The sequence below is a fragment of the Trichosurus vulpecula genome, chromosome 8, assembly GCF_011100635.1.
Source record: "Trichosurus vulpecula isolate mTriVul1 chromosome 8, mTriVul1.pri, whole genome shotgun sequence".
NCBI lineage: Eukaryota > Metazoa > Chordata > Mammalia > Diprotodontia > Phalangeridae > Trichosurus > Trichosurus vulpecula.
In genome coordinates this window covers 207,176,331-207,190,615 of record NC_050580.1, presented here as the reverse complement: position 1 = coordinate 207,190,615, position 14,285 = coordinate 207,176,331, and positions in this window count along the sequence as shown.

Sequence of the window (14,285 nt, the reverse complement as noted above, 5' to 3'; positions counted from 1 at the left end):
GTCAAATGGGAGGAGGAAGGGAGTTAACCCTTAAAATTAAAGCCGTAAGAATATTCTGAGATTTTTGATAGCATAGTTTGACTAGGTAAGTCCTTTCATGTGATTCTGTGAAATGCATCATATACTTCAGATAAACTTCCAATTGGAACATCAATGTTTATGATAGAGGGTTGCTTTTCCCTTAACACCAAGACTTCTGTAACCATCAATATCTTTTACTTTCCCAGGCTTTTTTGCTAGAATATTTGATTATTTCTGAAACCAGAAGTTCAGGCTATAATACATCTAGACCACCTGTGGGAAATCTCCTTTAATTTTAAAGCGGTGTTGTTGATCTAAAAATGCTTGGAAACAACTGAGTGTGGTTTCAGAAATATACAGGGATTGTGTCAATTTTCTAATTTTGATTCTCATAGTTAAATCCTGCCCTGATGTATGGAATGTGCCCTGAAAAAAACTTCATTATTATATTATAGCAAGTAATAAATGGCATTGTTCTTTAACTCAACCCTACCCCACCACCCCCACAAAAGTGAAAGCTCTCTCTTCATTTTAAACTGCTACAGCTCCTCCTCCATTGCCATCAAGATTGGGGAGGGGAATAAGGATCACTTTGGGTTTGATACATCATTCCAAGTACCCAAGGCCTTTAATATTGGTCAACACACAGCTTCCCAGTTGGAAGCTAAGGCGAGTCAGCATGTACTTCATGATGTTGCCCCAACTGGCCCATCCATAACGTACATTTTGGCCAGAATAGAACAGATGCAAGGCTGTGTGTGAAGTTTGGATTCAGTCAAAGAGTCACACTTGAGGACCTAGAGGACCACATGTGGCCTCGTGGCTGAGGGTTCCCCACCTCTGGACCAGAGCATCTACTATTTACTTCCCCTTCCCCCATTAAACTTAAAGAGTTTGTGTGTTGTGAAAGGTACTTCCTTCCCAGGGGACCATCCGCAGGCATCTTCTACAAGATGCTGTAAATCATAAAAAAGAATGAAATTTTATATTGTTAGATGGTGTAGTATCATAGAATTATAAATTTAGAGTTGGAAGAGAAACCTTAGAGAAAATCTAGTCTAACTCATTTTTCAGTTAAGGAATGGGGAATGGAGAGATATGATTCCCTCCACCCCACTCCCCATTCCTTCAGGCTATGTAGTCATACATGATGAGGTTTTATGAGTTGTGTCCATACCCTAATTTTTTTTATGAGGTGTGAATGATTCAGTGTTTGGGTCAAGAAGGGATCAACAAGTCTGTAGGTTAGCTAAGCCTCTGGGTCCTTTAAAATGTTAAGCCCTAGGTAAGTTTTTAGAGTTCAAGAGTTGGAGGCAATTGTGAGACTTCCTTCCTCCATCCCACCCCATCCATTCCCAACAGTCTTGTCTTTGGTGCTATTGGAGTGGTAGAAGAAACTGCACCCAGGAGAGAGTAGAGATAAGCAATCCAAACAAACACAGATACCCACCTGAAATAAGAAGCAGCTTTCATCAGCTTCACTCCTAGCAAAGGAGAATAGGGCTAGTGTAAGGAACAGATCCTGGGAGCCTATAAAGAATGGAAAAAGAATTCCCAGGCCCTGTGGTATCAGGAGTTGTGAGTTACCTTGGCATTCTGGGCACTCAGCTGCTTAACCTGCCCAGAAGAGACACTGTGACCAAAGGGACGTTTTGAGAAGACTACAAGGAGTGACTTGTAGGTCTTGAAGTTCCAGTGTTGTGAGTTGCTGTAGCATACATGGGTTCCCAAAATATGTGCCTCGTTATTCTTCCCATGGATATTGTGTCTATTTGTGGGAGAGTATTGGAGGGAATGCTTTGTAATTACTGCTCTTTCTATACCATCTTAGTAAATAAATGCCTTTGCTAAGAGCTAATAGTATCTACTGGTTTATCAATAATGGAAACCACACTGGTAGGGGCTGGTGAGCTATGATAGTATGAGCCCATACTCATAGACCATACTTTAAAATGTGTAGTAGCAGTTGCCCTCTGGGGTCCTAACCCTTGAGTATGAGCTTAATTTGGAAGGAGTAGTACAGAGGGGATGCTCCATACACAAGAGAAAACTGAGGCCCAAAGAGTGACTTACCTAATGTCACAAGGTGACAAATAGAAGTGCCAAGTATGTGAAATAAAATCAATTAATTAATTAGTATAAACTAGCACTATTCAAGCTGTGTTCACTCTGCTCACTAACCATCCGATAGTAAAACGATAATAGAGTGCCTCGGGGGTGGGGGGAACAACAACAGTGCATTTGCCAATAAAGGACCAAGATTTAAATTCTTGCTCTTCTCTGTATTACCTTAAATAAATTTCATAGCTCTCTGAGCTTCAGATTCCTTATTTTAAATTAAGAAGGTTAGACTAGGTGACTTTCCAATTTTAAATAGATGATTTTCCTATTATCCTATATACCTCAGCTTCCCCATTTGTACAGTAAAATCAGTTCATCAGATTCCACAAGAATGGGCTCTGTTTACTGTATGGGGGGCATTGTTCTAGCATCTAGAACTAGAACCTAGATCTAGGTGCTAAGAAGATAGTTTTAGGCAAGTTGATAATGGCAACTAGGTGGCATGTTGCATAGAGCATTGGAGTCAGGAAGATGAGTTTCGATCCAGTCTCAGACACTTACTGGCCCACCCTGGGCAAATCACTTAACCACTAATTGCCTCAGTTTCCACCTCTACAAAATGGGAATAATACAACCACCTCCCTGGGTTGTCGTGAAGATCCATCAAATGAGATAACATTTTTAAAGTGGCACGTATTACAGCTCGTAGCATTATCATTGTCAGCTGGGAAGAAAGCTAGAATTTTAGTTTTAAAATATTAGTTCCCCCCCCCCAGCACCCCCTTTGTGATTCATGGGTGAAGTGTACTAAAGCAAGACAAAGGTTGTTTTTAATGACAAACTCTCAGGCACAGCTCCTATCTTCTTTCCTTAGTAAAAATTACTTTCGGCTGAAGAAACACACCCAGATCATTTGCATCAGTAAACAAGCAGAGCTGGAAAGTTAATGTGTTAGCATGTCCATATTTGCTCAGTGCAAGCCAATAAAATAAGCCGCAGTTACCTTTGTTCCTTCTTTCTTCTTCAGTAAAGGCTGGCATCAGGAGGCGATTTTCTCATGACTCCAGTCTTGTGCTTGTCTGGATGTTCCACATGTGAAGAGGTGAATTTTTAAACATAAGAAATTGAGTGGATTTTGCACGTCCAGGAAAAAAAACAAAGACTCTAGTAGACTTTCCTCGAAGGGTTAAGACTGGTCCAGCTGTGTGACCCTGGGCAAGTCACTTAACCTCTGTCTTCCTCAGGATTCTCAACTGTAAAATCCGTTCAGTCATTTCAGTCATGTCCAACTCTTAGTGACCCCATTTGGGGTTTTCTTGGCAAAGCCATTTCCTTCTCCAGCTCATTTTACAGATGAGGAAACTGAGGCAAACAGGGTTGAGTGACTTGCCTAGGGTCACACAGCTCATAAGTGTCTGAAGCCAGATTTGAACTCAGGAAGATGAGTCTTCCTGACTCTAGGCCCAGCACTCTATCCATTACAACACTGTGCTGCCCCCAACTATAAAATAGGGGTTAATAATAGCACCTGCCTCCCAAAGCTGTTGTGAAGATCAAATGAAATATTTGTAAAGCACTAGTGCCTAGAATATAACAGGTACTTAAATACTTGTTCCCTTCCCTTCTCTCCTCCTCCCAAAGGGGAATGCTAAAGTGGTCTCTTCTGTCACAAGTGGAAGTGAGTGAATAAGGCGGGCAGTGGATTCTTGCCTCTAATCATAACCGGCATTGACATAAATGCTTAATAAATATTTACAAAGTGCTTTACAAATATTATCTCATTTGGAACCCTATGCAATAGGAGTGTTAGAGGCAGGCTGTGAACCTAGCTCTTGCTGACTTTCCTACATTCTGGACACTACGTCCTTCTGCGTCTTTCCCCAACTCCTTTACTAATGGGTTGTATTGAGAAAATCACCCCACCTTCTTGGCTTTGGCTTTCTAATTTGTGATGGCAAGGGGGAAAGGGGAGGGGGAGAAATGTAGGAAGAAGGGGGCTGAACTAACTGATATCTAAGGTATCTTGTAGTGAGTCTGAGACTATGAAGGGAGAAATGGTATGATTCAGTGGAAAAAGCATTGATTCTGGAGTTGAAAGGATCTGAGTTCAAATCCTACCTCTTTCTAACTCTGTGAACTCGACCTCCCTGACTCTCATTTCCTCCACCACAGAATAAGGGGATTGGATTAGGTGGCCTCTGAGGTCTTTTCTGGTTCTAGCTCCCTGAATGGCAGCAGCTGAAATCACCCCCACTATGGATTGACCTGGACCAGGGATGGGGAACCTGATTCTTAGGTATGGCCTTTTGACTGAGTCCAAGTTTTACAGAACAAATCATTTCATTAAGGGGATTTGAGGGGCAGCTAGGTGGAGCAATGAGTAGAGCACTGGCCCTGGAGTCAGGAGGACCTGAGTTCAAATCCAGCCTTAGACACTTGACATACTTCCTAGCTGTGTGACCTTGGGCAAGTCACTCAACCCCAATTGCCCTGCCTTTCCCCTCTCCAAAAAAAAGACCTCACCCACTTGTTCTGTGAAATTTGGATTCAGTCAAAGAGCCACACTTGAGGACCTAGAGGGCCATGTGTGGCCTCAAGGCAGCAGGTTCCCCACCCCTGACCTGGACAGATCCCCCAAACCTTCATTGCACCATCCTGGGTTTTGAAGGGTGCTAATTCAAATCTGGCCCCAGACACTAAGCGGTGTGACCCTGGGCAAGTCACTTAATCCTGTTTGCCCCAGTTTCCTCATCTGATGAGGAATGATCTGGAGAAGGAAATGACAAACCACTCCAGTGTCTTTGCCAAGAAAATCCCCAATGGGGTCACGAAGAATCAGACATGACTGCAATGACTCAACAGCAACAAAAACTAGGCACAGGTAGGTCAGATCCCACAGTAGCATCATTTTTCTAGCCCTTGTCAGTAGCTCTGCTCTGACACTCTGTAGTCATTTACCCAAAAGCTTTATTTTCTCTGTTGACAAAAGGAAGAGGTGGCTACTGATTACATCCATCCCTGCCTTACAAGACTGTTGTGAGGATTATTGAGTGACCTTTCGTGAGAAAGTGCTTTCTTTGGCGGGTAATGTCGGAATGAAAAGGACAGGAATGAATTAAAGGTCCATTAATACCCTGTATTTCTGGTAGTGCTTGTAATAATGATTTTAATTCTAATCCCTTACCCTTCCTCATGTGTTTGTTTGGTCCAGGGCCTTAGAAATTGTTGCAGTATTGCAACACAGTGATTCCAGGGTTAGCAATAGATGCCAGAGATTAATGACTCATTAGGTTGTAGCTTTGCAGACACAAGAGAAGAAAAAATACCAAACTCCCACATATTATGTCATCTGACAATTCCTGTTCTATTCATTGAATCGAAACAAATGCCTGAAGTGATGGTAATGAAAGCTATAACCATACTTGTTAGACGAGACAGTTGTTGGAAAGTGCTCCCAAAATGCAGGTGAAATCTTGAAGGGTTTCTGAGGAAAATGCCAAAGAGCCATGTCATGGTCCTGCATCATAAATAAAGCAGGAGCCCTGGCCATGTTATGAAAGGATATATGAATTGGGACAGAATGGATGATATTTCAGATAATATGGGAAAGAGCTATTCCCAGTTTGGGGACCAGCTTGAGCTGAAACTGAGACAGAGTAAAAAAGGTTTTCAGTCAAGAAAAACATTTCTCTAAGGGCGTAGAGGGCATAGGAGGGATGTAAAGTTTGCACTTAGGCTCCTGCTGTTTCTCCCTGGCAAACAGCTTGCAACACCCTGCTGATTGTCCCAAAAAGAGCCCATAATAAGGAAGTGACTTCAGAAGTGATTTTGCTATGCACTTTGGGTATGTAAATAGACTTTAAGTTGTCAAGACTGTGGAGAAGGATGAGTAAAGGTCCAGAAATACATGTGGAGGAAGAAAGAACAAAAGACATGAGAAAGAGGAGGAGGAAGAGGAGAAGGAGGAGGAGGAAGATGAGGTGAGATGTAGGAAGAAAAGAAACTAAGTCTGAAGGAAAATTGGCAGTCTATTACTTTTTAAAAAAAAATATGTTTTCCCAAATTAGTAGATAAACATTGGTTGAGATTGTCCTCACCCTTTTACTGTGCTGTGTGCTGGGATGCCAGAGGCATGGTCTTTGTGCCCAAATAAGTTACAATCTAGTTGGTAAACTCAAATGGAGGAACAAGCTGAGATTTAATTAACATACAGAAATTAAGGATCTTGATTAGAGGCAGCATTCGGACCCAAGTCCAGCATTGTCATCACTATGTCATATTCTCAAAAATCAAACTCACTGAAGAAACAAAACATTGCATAAAAAGTTAGAAAATGGGGCAGCTAGGTAGCGCAGTCAGTGGAGCACCGGCCCTGGAGTCAGGAGGACCTGAGTTTAAATCTGACCTCAGACACTTGACACATTTACTAGCTGTGTGACCTTGAGCAAGTCACTTAATCCCCGTTGCCCTGCATTCCCCACCTCCAAAATAAAATAGCTTAAAAAAGTTAGAAAACATTATGTTTGCAGGTGCAAATTAATTTGAAGTAAAGGATGGGGAATGCAAAAGGAGCTATCTGAACAGTAAACAGGCTTCCTAGTGGAACTCAGCTTTCAAACTCATTGAAGGGGGTCATAGTCTTGTATTTGTTAAAGGAGTAATTTTAGTGGGGTCGTAAAACATACATACCTGGGCCCATCACTCAGTTTTCTTCCAGTGTGGGTCTGTGTCAATATGGCAACTGGAAGGGGCAATAAATTGTTCCTATGATTGAAGTAACCATAACAGCTGATGCTTCCTTTTTGAACCCAGCTAAGGCAACTACATGGTGCAGTGAGAGAGTGCTGCACCTGAACTCAGGAAAACCTGAATTCAAATCCTGCCTCAGATACTTATTTGTTGTGAGACCCTGGGTAAATTACTTAATTTCCATCTGCCTCAGCTTTCTCACCTACAACAATGGCTAACTTCTCTTTCAGGGTTGTTGAAAGGATAAAATTATATGATATTTGTAAAGCAATTTACAAAACTTTAAGTGCTAGTCAGCATGATTGGTAGCAACAATCGTAGCAGTAATTGTGGTAGTAATATAAGCAGTAGTAGTGATAGTAGTAGTAGTGGTGGTAGTAGTGGTGGTGGTGGTGGTGGTGGTGGGGTGGTAGTAGTAGTGGTAGTAGTGGTGGTAGTGGCAGTAGTGGTAGTAGTGGTGGTGGTGGTGGTGGGGTGGTAGTAGTAGTGGTGGTAGTGGTGGTAGTGGCAGTAGTGGTAGTAGTGGTGGTGGTGGTGGTGGTGATGGTGATGGTAGTGGTAGTACTAGTAGCCATACCGGTACCACCACCACATGTATCCTGAGGCAGAAGTCATACCTAAAGCATCCTAGAGACCAGGTTCCAGAAGTAACTTCTAGGGGTTTGGTGGCATTAGGAATTCCAGATACCCTAAGCTAGTCCTCTGACTCATCATTCTAGGTTATTTCTTTTATTTCATAAGACTATGCAATGTTAGGTTACTCAATAACATCCCCCCCCCGGTAGACTTCAGGGCTGGACTGGTCACTAGGTCACAGGATGTCATGGGCTCTTTCATCTGGGGAAGTCTCTCCTGCAGAATCTCTCCTTTTTGACTCCCTCCGAGCCCTGACCTTAAGGTTCATCGCCTCCCAGCAGGTAGCGGGAGAAGTCTGGCCTCCCTTGTTTGATAGTCCCTCCTGATTCAAAGCCAGTTCCTTCAATAAGAGAACTACCTTGGTTTAGGGTGATCAGAACTAGTTCAGTAAGTTCCACTTTCAAACTCTTTAATATCTCTTACAATTCTAAATTTATGATCTACATGAGTCTTTGCATGCTTCTCTGATTTCTTCATATCCATTGTTTCTTGAAACGCAGCAATATTCCATAACATTTAAGTGCCATACTTTGTTTAATCATTTCTTGGTTGATGGGTATTTACATTGCTTTTGGTTGTTTCTGAACACAAAAAGTATTACTATGAAAATTTTGGAGCAGGTAGGTGGCACAGTACCTGAAGTCAGGAAGACTCTTCTTCCTGAGTTCAAATCTGGCCTCAAACACTTACTAGCTGTGCGACCCTGGGCAAGTCATTTAACCCTGTTTGTCTCAGTTTCCTCATCTGTAAAATTAGCTGGAGAAGGCAAACCACACCAGTATCTCTGCCAAGAAAACTCCAAATGAGGTCACAAAGAGTCAGACACGACTGAACAACAAATAAAAATTTTGGTGTCTATGGGACCTTTCTATTTTCGATCTCCTTGGTGAATAATTTTGGCCCCTAGCTGATGCTACCCCCAGGCCACCAGCCTAAAGACTACATCAAAGGCTGTTCAGCGCAAATACATTGACTTTCCCAAGTCCCTCAATATCCCCAGTGCTTACCATCCATCAAAAATCTAGAGCTGGCAAATGACCTTCCAGGACATCCAAGAGGTGTTCAGCCTACCAGCTGAAACTCAAACACTTCCCTTTACCTTCTTCCCCCTTCCCCCCACCCCTCCAAGCTCAGCTTGTGGCTCCTGGGTCCTGGTACTAATTCATTATTAAACTGGGGAAATGAAAATGGAATATTTCCCTGAAGCATCCAAATCACACAAATCTCAGGTTGGCTTGTTTCCACCCCTCATTTGGGAGACTGCCTTCAATCTGACTAACTCTATATTTCATATCATTTTACACCAGCTACACATTTTTAAAATGTACAAAGAAAATGAAAGTGAATAAGATGCTTGTTAATAGCTACTCTGTAGAGTGTTCACCCCACAATCTCCCTGCTTTGATCCTCTGGACCACCCTGACTGCCTGAGACATAAGGAGGAATATTAGAGGTAATGAGTTTCAGGACTGAAATTTGCTGAGATTGGTTTGACAACAATTGGAGGAAAAAGAGGAGAGGTCTCAGGGTTTGGGATCAGTTTCTTGGGAGTCCACAGCAGCTATGAGTCCCACTCTGTTCTGATCTGGTCCAATTTGGGGGGTTTGGTCCATCTCTCATATCCAACACCTTGGCTTCAGCTCCACTCTGGATTTCTGCCCTGACCTGCACAACTCTCTAGGATCTGTCTCATCCATACCCTTCTTCTATAGCTTCATCCTGGTCTCTGATTCACTCCAGGTGATTGTTGTAGACTCTGATACACAAAGAAATAGAATAAAAGAAAGAAGTTGAAAACCAAGACCACCTTGGAGATATTTTAGGATGAGGTGTCTGTGGTGGGGAGTAGTTAGGAAGAGAGGAATGAGCAAAATTCATAATGTGCCATGGATATCCTAGCCATAACTTGACACTTACATTATTTAAATTCATTTAATCACAAACAAACTATTATGCAACACATAACACAGAACTTTGTAGGAAGGAGCTCCTTAATCAATATTTATTGATGGTATTGTTCAAATATGTAAGATTTAATATTGAGATGCTAAAACAGATGTAACCAACAATTAGTACCAGAACTTGATTCTTACATGGCCTAACTATGTTATTTTGGACTTTGACTCTAAATGTGACTCTGCTCAGAATCAGTATTATAAGAAAAATAGTCTTAAAATTAAGTATATTTAAGCAAGCAACTGAAAATATAGTGGAAAAAATACTTTATGTAGCACTTTCTGGGTTACTTCTTAAATCATTCCCCTCAGGAGATAGTAAATTCCTCATGGCTGCGTATTTCTTTTGTTCTTGACTTCTCATGGTTAATACCTCCTATTCCCTTGTTTAGGGAAGGTAGTGTGCCAGGTTGCCCAAGAATCCCATACTTGAATCTTAACTTCGGAAGCAGGCCTTTAGCACAGTGTGCATGGTATACACTACACTCATTTCTTGGATCCAAAAAGTGAGGAAGCCTATTAAGGTTACTAGAAGACAGCAAGTCAATACTGCCAGCCAAGTCAGTTTGTCCAGGGATCATCCAGGCATTGTCTATCAGGAACACTCAACCCAAGGGCCACCCCTTCCTCTCCCTCGCGTACACAGTCACCAACGTGGCAATCAGAGTATGTCCCACATTCTGCAGCTAAAACCTGGTTTTCTAGACCCTGGTTTCTATACTTCCTCTTGTTTTGGTACAAAAAATTGTGAAATTGTGACAGATAACTGCAGCTATCTTTTTACCTTTTTTCTGGACCGTGATCTGTGATTTTTGCTGGGATAGGGAACTCCTGGTGAGACGACTCTCTCTTCCAAAGCAGATAGGCACTAGTCAGCTATTTACAATCTTAGACAATTGGCTGGGTAACTGAGAGGCAAATTGCTTTGCTCAGGAGTCATGTGGTCAGTCTTGTCAGACACAACACTTGAACCCAGGGCTTTTTGAGTCTGAGGCTGATTCTCAATATCCTATGGCTCTCAAGATCTGCCGAAATCACATCATCATTATCTAGAACTTTTTTTTTTTGGATGGGGGAAGGTGGGGCAGTTAGGGTTAAGTGACTTGCCCAAGGTCACACAGCTACTAAGTATGTCTAGTGTCTGAGGCCGGATTTGAACTCAAGTCCTCCTGACTCCAGGACCAGTGCTCTACTCGCTGCGCCACCTAGCTGCCCCCATCTAGAACTTTAATATTTACAGAACACTACACATCCATGATCTCATTTCACCCTCACAACAAGTAGGCACGATTATTTCCATTTTACAGGTGAAGCAACTGAGAAGTGACTTACCGGAGTCAAACAGCTAGTAAGTCTCTGAGACTGGATTTGACCTCAGGTCTCCCTGATTCCAAGTCAGTGGTCTTACCATTGGGTCCATTTAACTTCCAGTTAAGATGATAATGTGAAAAGTTATAGAAGAGCCCAGGTCTTGCCTAACACCCCCGTAAATAACCAGATAGAATAATAGAGAAAACAGAAACAAGACAGAAGTGATCTCTTACATCTAGCCTAGAACTACATAAAAAGACTCCCAGGAGCCAGCAGAGGGTTGGAGAGGAGTCATTCCAGGGAAGGCAGTGAAGGTCAGGTAAATGCTTCTAAAGTTTGAGGGCCCTGGGAGAGGGGTCCACACGGTATGTAGACCTGTCCAAGCTGGGAGAGAGACTGTGCCAAGGAAAAAGCCTGAAGCCAGTCAAAGATACTCTGAAAGAAGAAACTACGGAAGAGTTTCAAGCCCTGGTAATTGGGGGGATAAAGCTGGCTCCTAGCCCAGTCCTGTCAGAAGAGAAATGGAGGAAAAATTCTGTTCCCATAGGTAACTGGTACAGGGATAAAAGGCCCACCTATGTACTCCTTGGAGCGCCAGGATCCACAGTAGGAGAGAGAACCAACTAAATGGCTAAGAACTCCACAACGAGTATAACCAAAGCCTTAAAGAAGAAAAAAACGCACTATCTTAACTAAGTGGTAAAAGAAATTAAGAGATAAAATATGAAATTAGAGCTCTTTAAGAACAAAATTGAAGAATAATGAATAGCTTAAAATAGAAGGCAGAAAATTTTATCCAAATAGTGGATACTCTCATAAAGACAATTGAACAACTAGAACTCATTAATCTATGATACAACAAGAAATATTAGAAGTTAGCCTCAGTTTCCTCAACTGTCAAATGAGGATCATAATAACACCTACCACCCAGGTTTGTTATAAGGATCAAATGAGATAATATTTATAAAGTGCTTCATACAGTGCCTGGCACATTGTAGGTGCTTAATAAATGCATATTCCTTCCCTTGTTCCTTCCCTCTGTCTCTAATAAAAGTGGACAGTTTTCTATTATGATGTTTTGAAATATGTTATCTAGGGTATTGGGGGGGGGGAGGGTCGTGATTTTCAGGCAATCTAATGATTCTTTTTTTTGTGTGCTTTTTTTGTCAGGGCAGTTGGGGGTAAGTAAGTTGCCCAAGGTCACACAGTTAGTACATGTGTGAAGTATCTGAGGCTGGATTTGAACTCAGGTCCTCCTGACTCCAGGGCCAGTGCTCTACTCACTGCACCACCTAGCTGCCCCCAATCTGATGATTCTTAAATGATCTCTTGACCACTTCCTTGGGTCAGTTCTTTTAATAGTAGATACTTTACATTTTTGTCTTTTGACTTTTTTTCTAATATTTCTTACCATCTCAAAGAGTTATTGAGTTTTTGTTTGCTCTGTTATTATTTTCAGGGAGTTCACTATTTGGGTAAGATTTTCTTTCTTTTCTTTTAAACTATTTATTCTCTTTTCATTTTTTTCCCCTCTAGAGCTCTCACTTCATTTTTTAAAATCTCTTGCTTCCACTTCTAGGTCTGTGTCCCAAAGAGATTATAAAAATGGGAAAAGGATCCACATGTACAAAAATACTTATAGCAACTCTTTTTGTGGTGGCAAAGAATTGGAAATTGAGGGGATGCCCATCAATTGGGGAATGGCTGAACAAGTTGTGGTATATGAATGTAATGGAATACTATGGTGTCATAAGAAATGATGAGCAGGCAGACTTCAGAAAAGCCTAGAAAGACTTATGAACTGATGCTGAGTGAAGCGAGCAGAACCAGGAGAACATCATACACAGTAACAGCAACATTGTGCAATGACTGACTTTGATGGACTTACCTCTTCTTAGTAATGCAAGGATCTAAGGCAACTCCAAAAGACTCATGATGAAAAATGCTATCCACATCCAGAAAAACAACTATGGAGTCTCAATACAGATCAAAGCATATTATTTGCTCTCTCTCTCTTTTTTCTTTTGTTTCTTCTTTTCTGTGGTTCCTCCCATTGGTTCTAATTCTTATTTACATAACTAATGTGAAAATGTTTAGTATGAATATATATGTAGAGCCTATATCAGATTACATGCTATCTTGGGTTGGGGGAAGAGAGGGAGGGTGAGAACATTTGGAACTCAAAATCTCATAGAAGTGAATGTTGAAAACTAAAACTAAACTAATTAATTAGGGGCAGCTAGGTGGCACAGTGAGTAGAGCACCGGCCTTGGAGTCAGGAGGACCGGAATTCAAATGAGGCCTCAGACACTTGACATGTGTACTAGCTGTGTGACCTTGGGCAAGTCACTTAATCCCAATTGTCCTGCCAAAAAAAAATTAATTAAAATAAAATCTCTTGCTTTATTTCTGTCAGCCACTTTCATGGTCCTTATAACAAAGTCGCCCATGAGTTTCTGTTTGGTTATCTTGTAAAATTGCTTTGTCCTTCTATATTTACCTCTTGGACAGTCTTTGACTTACAGTATTTCTTCATAGCATTTGATGTCTTTTACTGTTTATCCATAGCTCCAGCTTCAGTTTTTGGATTGACACTTTCTGCCAAGACCATGCTCTGTCCTCCCACACTCTTGAATGGGCAGTCAGACCCTTTTAGTCCTACCCTTTAATTTTCAGACCTTGCCACTGGCTTCACCTCCACAGCTGTGCCTTCTCTCAGAACATTGACAGGTTTAAGGCTCCCCTGAATTATCCTTGATCAGAGTGATGAGGTCTCCAGGCCCCCCTGAAGTGTCTCTAGTAAGAGCACTCTGTATTTCCAGGGCCCCCTGGAGTCTCCCTATCAGAGCACCTCTGGCCCCATGACAACAGAATACTACAGGCTTCAGGAGCCCCTAGAGGGTATCTGGTCAAAGTGCTGGCAGACTGTTGGCCTATTTTCCTGAGATAATGCTGGCTTCCCTGAGGGGCCTCCTCTCCCAGTGAGTAAGCCTCTAGCTGTCTTTTTGTGCTTTCATGGTCTGGATGAAGAAGCCTATTGTTGTTTCTTTTTGGATTTCTTGATTATTCTCTGATATGGGCTCCCTTTTCTTTTTCTTTCTTTTTTTTTTTTTGCATGGATTATATGTGGGAGAGTTGGGCTCCTTTTACACCACTATCTTAACCAGAAGTCTCTCTAAATTTTTATTGTATAAATGTCCAACTATTATTTAACTGTATTCTCTCTAGTTGCTGTCAAAAACCCCAAACTTCAATCTATGTTTAAATATTAATCAAAGTTGCTTCCTGCCTAACAACATAGCTTCAGAGCCAGGCAGGATCCCTAGCAATATTGAAGCTCAACTGAGAGTATTATCTTGCCTTTACTTTCCTAAGATGGTGGTTCAACCTTATGTCTTCTATGTGTGACTTTAATACTTCAAGGATAATCCAGTTCTGTTCTTTAATTGGCAGGTTTGCAAAGAGTGATAGATTGTCTAACTAGCCAACTAACAGATGAGAGCTGAGCTTATTTGGAATTGATCCCAACATCATTGAACTTTCACTAAAATC